Below are 7,744 nucleotides of genomic sequence, written 5' to 3' on the forward strand. Positions count from 1 at the left end.
CATGGGGCTTCGGTCACCTGTATGTTTGACTAGAATGTGAAGATGGCCCATCACATGGCTGGCGGCTGGAGCTGGCCGTTGGCGGGGAGTTTGGCTGATGGGAACATCGTGGTTCTTCTCCGTGTGGCCTTTCCATCTTGGTTGGGATTGTCACAACATAACAGCTGGCTTCCAAGAGTATGCCACGTGCTCCAAAGAAGCTGCAGATACCTTAAGACCCAGTTTTGGAAATTACCCAATGTCACTTCCGCCACATTCTATAGGTCAAAGCAAGTCGCAGGCCAGCCTCGAGTCAAGCGGGAGGGGGCAATAGACTCCATCTCTTCCTATTGGGAGGAGCGGAGAAGAATTTTGGCAATCTTTAACATAACACAGGAAGAGGAAAAGGTGAACCTGTACCGGAATAATTAATGGATCTATCGAGAAAATGGCAGGGCTGGAGGCCCAGGGCACATGCAGTGGGATTGGCTTTAGAAAGAAGAAGGGCTTGGAATGGGCTTCCAGGAGGGTAGGGTCATCTTATATTTTCTCAAGATCTGAGCAGGTCAACCAACCACAAAGTTCTGGGTTGTGTAAACCACTTTGAACTTCCCCTCCCTTTGTAGAATAGCAGAGAGACTCCTAAGAGCAACACTTATTATTGAGTGCTACTTTGGCCTTAATCAGTTCTCCCAGTGGCCCTGTTTGGTTGTATGAGGTCAATGTGGTGATACCCGTTTTACAGGTGGAGCAACTGAGGCTCAGCACGTCTCTCTCTGTCTTTGAGTTTGTGTGAATGGGTTGATTGTCTGCACATAAAACACGTTTGCTCTCTCCTATCCGAGGAACATGTGGATGTTATAATAACTCCTTAGAAGAGGGACCCCATATGGATGTGAAGTGAAATTCTCACCCAGGAGAGGGGAACAGGGAGTGGTGGCACTGGCTCAGGCCCTGGCAACCTGAGGGGATCTTGGGCTGGAATGGAACCTGGGACTGTGAGGTTCAAACCCCTCAGGACAAGAAGACAGAGGAAGGAAGCGAAGGTTGGCTGCAGAAACCTGTACTGGTGACCAGCATTCCCGCCACCCTAATCACGCACTCGTGATATTAATAAAAATAATTGATGTCATGTGACTGCTTTTTAACTATCTGCTTTCAAGACTTAAGACCAGGATTATAAAAGGCATGCATTTATAAATTATCAGCCCAGAGCTCATAAGCACATATACATTGGGGAACACTTTGGTAGCACTTTAAATTAATTTATTGTCATTCATTCCAGCTGTCTGTGATGTAAACCTTCAGCTATAAATTTGTACCATCATCTGACACACCATTAACTAAGGTGCTGCCCGAGCCAGAGCACATTATAAAACATTCGAATACAATTTCTGTAGGGACTACAGCTCCCCTCTCCTTCCTTTCCTCTCTTCTCTCTTTCCCCTCCCCTCTCTTTCCCTCTCCTCCCCTCTCTTATTAATGACAAGAAATATGGAGAGGAGGCGAACACTTGAGAGTTGTGTTGGCAAAGCAATCAGGGCAGGTAAGACTCACTCTGCCCTGTGGCCATCCACGGAGCTCATGGGGTTTCATCCCATTTTATAGATGGGACATCAGAGGTCCAGAGAGAGCATGGGTTTGTCTAAGATCACACAGCCAGCAGAGACAATGACCTCCATCCTACCCCAGTGCCTCCTTGGCAGGCAGGCTGAGTCTCTGCTCCTGAGAACTTTGGCCTGGGTGTGAGTGACCCCCAGAATTCAGAAGAAATGTAGGAAGAGGGAATAAGATTTCTTTGAGAGGAGTTTCTGGTGGGGCAATCAGAGAAGCTTTCTGGGGATGCCGGGCAAAGAGAAGGAAAGAATGGAGGGGGATTAATCCCATGAATACTATTTTTAAACATTATAAAGGCAGAGAGTGGCTTGTCTGGGGGGCCTAGAAGGACTGAGCTGGCAAATTGGAAAGCAGTCCCAGGGGAGAGCTCGGATCCCATGAGGAGGGATGTGGTAATGGCCAGAGCTGGCTGACACTGGAGGGAGCTCCCTGTCACTGGAGGAATGCAACTGGAGAGCTTTGGGAGACATGGAACCGTGTACTCGTTTCTTATTGCTGCTGTAACAAAAGACCACAAGAGTCATGGCTTCAAAGAACACAAATCTATTAACTTATAGTTACGGAGGTCAGAACTCAAAAATGGGTCTCATTGGGCTAAAATCAAGGTGTCAGAAGGACTGCGTTTCTTCTGGAGACTTCTAGGGGAGAGTCCAATTCTTTGCCTTTTCCAGCTTTTAGAGGCCACCCGCTTTCCTTGACTCAAGGCCCCTTCCTCCATCTTCAAAGCCAGTGACCCCAGGCTGTGTCCCTCTAGTGATGCCATCTTGCTGGCTCTCTCTTCTGCCTCCCTCTTCCATTCTATGTACCCCTGTGACTACATCAGGCCCACCCGGATAGTCCTAGAACATCTCCCCATCTCAAGGTCAGCTGATCAGCAACCTCAATTCCGTCTGCAACCTAATTCCCCTTTTCATGTAACCAACATATTCCCAGGTTCTGGAGACTAGGATGTGGGCATTTTGGGGGGTGTGATTACTCCACCTATCAGAGATGACGGGTAAGACCACTGAGGTCTCCGTCACCCAGAGAAATTTTCTAATCTGGAGCCAGAGGGCATTGCATTGCTTCTCTTAAGCAAGGTAAGGTATGAGGTAGAAGAGAGAAGGAGAGGAAAAGGAGGAAGAGAAAGCGGAGGCAGGGCTTGGGGGCAGGACAGGAGAGGAACATGGGGCAGGAGGAGGAGTAGCAAAAGAAAGAGGAGGAGGATGGAAACTTGACGTTCATCCCATGTCAGACGGCCTCAGCCACTCACTACGTGGTCAGGCTGAGCATCAGGACACTTGAAGTCCAATCCCAGTCCCACCATGCGACCAGGAGCCAGTCTACTTCCCGCTCGCACTGGCTTCAGTTTCTCCCTTGGTCCTGGCCTTTGATAGTTCTCCCAGTTACCCATCTGGAGTGAGCCACGTTGAGGAGGCCACAGGAAGGCTATACTGGGGCCAGGCCAGGATGGTGGGGATGTCCCAGAAGGGCTGCCTGGCAGGATGGAGTTGGCATCCACCCCCAGCACCAACTGGCCATCACTGCTCCTTGAAGGGAGAACTGTGGACCTGAATGGTCCCTGGACTCCAAGCCCCAACTGCAAGGGCCTGTGTGTCTGCCCTCCTCCACCTGTCTATCCCCCTCACCTCCGCTGTCCCAACCAGGCCTTCTTGCCCTCATCCCAGGAAGCCCTGACCATCCTGAGGATCAGTCCCGGGAACATTCTGGGGCAGCCTGGGAGGAGCCTTGCTAGGAGCTGCCTGGGGCAGCTGGGCGTTCTTGCCTGACAATCGTTCATCTTCCTCTTACACACTGAAGTGCAGGGGCTGGGTCTTTCTAAAACCGTATCTGTCCACCTCCCTCGTTCCTCTCAAATCCTACGGATAAGGTCCTTAGCTTGGATAAAACAGTATTTACCCCACAGGGCTTTGGACAAGTGGAGTGACCATCACTCTAAATGGCTCCGCGGCACAGGGTCTGGCCCATAACAGGAAGTCAGTGGTGGGTGGTGGCCTTCCCATCGGCGCTGCCCCCAGCCAGGCCAAGTCCATTCATTCCCAAACATGCCTTCCCTCCGGACCCTGGCCCGATAACTGCAGGTCTGATCTCTGAGGCTTCTCCTAATGTGACCAGACCGTTGGGGTTAACGTTTCTGTCCCCTGCCTGTCTTGCTGGCCTGGGGCGGCCATGCAGACTGTGATGTCCCCGAGGCAGGGCCTAGGTCTCCTTGGCCTCCCCGGCTCCAGGATCCAGCCCTAGCTGGGCACTTAGTAGGTGCTGGGTCAGGTGTTGGAAGGAATGAGTGGATGCTGAGCTGAGAGCTAATTCACTCAGCAAACATTGCTCAGCCCTGCTCAGTGCCAGGCCTGGCGGGCACCCCTGTCCCAGCCCCCACCCTCCAGGTGTTCACCGGGCCTCTTTGCCTGTCATGTGCTACTGTGGTGGGTGTGTGGATCACTGGCCAAAGAGGGAGGAGGACAAAGCCTCCGATGGTGGTCCTTGAACCCTCAGCGCCCACTCTGCTGGTACTTACGTCTCCTCTTATCTCTGACCAGACCTCGAAGAGCCAAGAACGCGTTCTATTTGTCAATTATCTGCTGTCTGTGCTGAGAGCAGGGCTGCCTGGACAGATAAAGCCCCAGGGGAGGGGCAGGGGGCCAGGAAACACACAGGGTGCAGGAGTGGAGCCCCTTCATCCGGTGGGCACACACCGCGGTGGGCATGCACCCTCACACTCTCACACACAACGATGGGGACATCTCTAGCACACCTATTACCCCTCTCACATGTACACGCAGCCCCACACCCTCAAAAGGCCCCTCCTGCGTGCACCTCTACCGCACACGAACCCATAATCACGCCTGATCACTCCCGCAGCGTGTCCCCTACACACATTGCTTCCCACACCCACGGTCACAGGCACCCTACGTGGACACACCCTCCCCCAACATCAGCCTGCAGAGCCTGCTCCCATCTGCCCCGCCCACCTCCACACACTCATCCTCCGCCTTGGCAATCACACACACCTCTGGCACGCACGTGCGTCCATACGCGCGTTCTCCACGCACACGCCTCGCCAGCACCCATGCTGAGGGCTTCCTCCACGTTCCCCAAGGCGGAGAGTGGTGCCAGGATGGACTGGCCTTGTGGGGTTTCCGAGGGCAGATGGATCATTACCTGGAGACGGTTGGTTTGGTCTGAATTTTTGGCTGTGGAATCAGGAGACCTGGGTTTGAGTCAGAGGTCTAAATTCACTAACCATGCGGGCGCCTGGATGAGTCCCTTTCCCAGTCCAGACCTTCGTCTCCTCATCTGTGAGATGGGAACAATACCAATCGCAGTGGGTGTTTCCAGGATCCAATCAAGTGCTGTCATGGAAGTGAAAATGTGAACATAGAGAGGGTCAGTGTGTATTATTATTGCTGTTTGCTGCCGTTGTTGATTAATCGGGTAATCAATTAAAAAAACCTTTGTTTTTAAATTATTTTTTATATTTTTGTCTGTGCCACGCGGCATGCGGGATCTTAGTGCCCTCACCAGGGATCCAACCCCGGGCCCCCTGCCGTGGAAGTGCACAGTCTTAACCACTGGACTGCCAGGGAAGTCCCAGCAGTTCATTTCTTTTCATTGCTAAGTAGTATTCCATAGTCTGGATGTACTAGAGTTTGTTCAGCCGTTCACCTCATGGAGGACATTGGGTTGTTTACAGTTTAGGGCTAACACATAAAACTGCTATGAACATTTGTGTACAAGTCTTTGTATGGACAGTTATTTCCTTTTCTTATGGGTGAGTAGGAATGGAATGGCTGGATCATATTGTAGATAGATTTTTAAAAATAATTTTATTTTATTTTTTAATTTTTGGCTGCATTGGGCTTTATCTAGTTGAGACAAGAGGGGGCTACTCTTCATTGTGGTGCGCAGGCTTCTCATTGCGGTGGCTTCTCTTGTTGTGGAGCACGGGCTCTAGGTGCGCGGGCTTCAGTAGCTGTGGCACGTGGGCTCAGTAGTTGTGGCGCATGGGCTTAGTTGCTCTGCGGCATGTGGGATCTTCCCGGACCAGGGCTCGAACCCGTGTCCCTGCATTGGCAGGTGGATTCTCAAGCACTGCACCACCAGGGAAGTCCCAGTAGATAGAGGTTTAACTTTTTTTTTTTAATATCTATTTTAAAAAATTTATTATTCTTTTATTTACTTAATCTGTTTTTGGCTGCGTCAGGTCTTAGTTGCTGTACACGGGATCTTTGTTGAGGCATGTGGGATCTTTCGTTGCGGCGCACGGGCTTCTCTCTAGTTGTGATGTGCAGGCCCCAGGGTGCATGGGCTCTGCGGTTTGTGGCACACGGGCTCTAGCTGAGGTGCGGGCTCAGTAGTTGTGGCACGTGGGCTTAGTTGCCCCGGGGCATGTGGGATATTAGCTCCCTGACCAGGGATTGAACCCGAGTCCCCTGCATTGTAAGGTGGATTCTTTAGCACGGGACCATCAGGGAAGTCCCAATCGGGGTCCTTTGGAGGACTGGGAGACCCTATCAAGGTGCTTGTGACCAGGAAAACCCGGCCTGATCCTGGTAACCTTGAGGGTTCGACACCCTCCAGCCCAAATCACTGGGACCCTGCCTGGGTCTAGTGCCTCACCCAGGATGCTCTGCAGCAAGCCTGTCCCCCGCATGCCCTCAGCTGGCCCACAGCTGCCCCCCGACCCCCTCCTCCGTCCACGCCCAGGACGTTGGGGTAGGTTTCCTTGCAAGACTTTCCCACCCGATTCCCAGGGTTACAGCGGAGGGTGACAGCATCGCTCACAGCAGCTCTGCGGGCGGCCTGGGCGCGGGGCCGATGTGGGAGCACACGGAGGTGTGACTGTGGGGTGTCCGTGTGGGTCTGTGCGGTAGGAACGTAGCCCGCGGCTGTGCGGCTGTGTGGTGTGTGGGCATGGCTGTGCCGTCTGGGAGTGTGGGAGCGTGTGTGTGTGTGTGTGTGCGCGTGTGGTGGGTATGTGGGTGCTAGTGCTTCTGTGGTGCCGGGGAACGTGAGTGTGGAGAGGTGTGTGTGTGTGTGTGTCTGTCTGTGGGTGTGTCTGTCCAGGAGGGTGGCTGCAGTGTGGGTGTGCGTGGGAGTGCATGTGTGTGCTGTGGTGTGTCTGTCTGGGTGTAACTGTCTGTCTGGCCGTGGGCGTGTCTCTCTGGGCGGGTGGCTGCTTTGCGGGGGGGCGTGGGCTTCTCTGTGCCTGTGCGGCGTGTGGGGTGAGCGTGCGGGGCGGGGTGGGGCCGCTGCGGTGTGCGCGCTGCGGTGTGCGCGGGAGTGGCGGGCGGGCGCGCGGGCCGGCGGCCAGGGCGCGTCCCCGCTTCCCCGCACACAGTGGCTGGGCTGACAGCCGGGCGGAGAAGAAAACTAGACGTCAGGGAAATCAGTCAGAGACAAATCGATTCCCTTCAGAGGTGAGAAAAAGCAGATGCTGCAGCTGCTGGTGGCCCGTTCGGCTCTGAGCCACATCCCTCCCCAGCCTGAGCCCCCTCCCCCAGTGCTCTTGGCTGCCGCTGTCGGCCCAACCCCCTCTGCCTTTGTTAGGGGCCCTGCGGCGGGCCTGCTGCCTGGGCTGCTTCCTCCCTTCCCCTGTAGGCAGGCAGGAGCCCGTGCGGGGCGCGAGTGTGTGTGAGAGATGGGGGTACAGACCTAGTTGTGGGCCTCGCCTGATGGCAGAGCCCCCTTAGGGTCTTCAGAGACGTTGGGCCGGCGACTTGGCCTAGGACATCCAGGGGGCTGGAGGTGGCACTGGCCCTGAATTCGGGCCTGCTGGGTGCCAACCAAGGGGGATTTTGCCCACCTCCTGCTCCCCCACTCAGGGGCTCTTGGAGCAAAGCCCCCTTTTCCTCCCTCCATCCTGTGTTCAGGGAGAGCACAAGAGTTGCTGCCCCTGGGCAGCGCTGGAGCCGCGTCCTTCCTCCCGGTGCGCCAGTCGGCCCCCGAGGGTGGGTGGGGTCTGGGGCTGTGGGGTGGGGCCCTGACACCCTGCCTGGGTCTTGCTGGTACCCAGCTGCCCGGTGGTTCCCCCCCCCCCGCCAGGCCCTCCTCTCTGCCACCCTCTTTTCCATTGGGTTGTAATACCCAGAACAAATCACGAAACAAGGGCAAAGCCTCTTAGAAACAGACCCATCTGGAGTCAGGGCTC

The sequence above is a fragment of the Delphinus delphis genome, chromosome 16, assembly GCF_949987515.2.
Source record: "Delphinus delphis chromosome 16, mDelDel1.2, whole genome shotgun sequence".
In the NCBI taxonomy this organism is placed as follows: domain Eukaryota; kingdom Metazoa; phylum Chordata; class Mammalia; order Artiodactyla; family Delphinidae; genus Delphinus; species Delphinus delphis.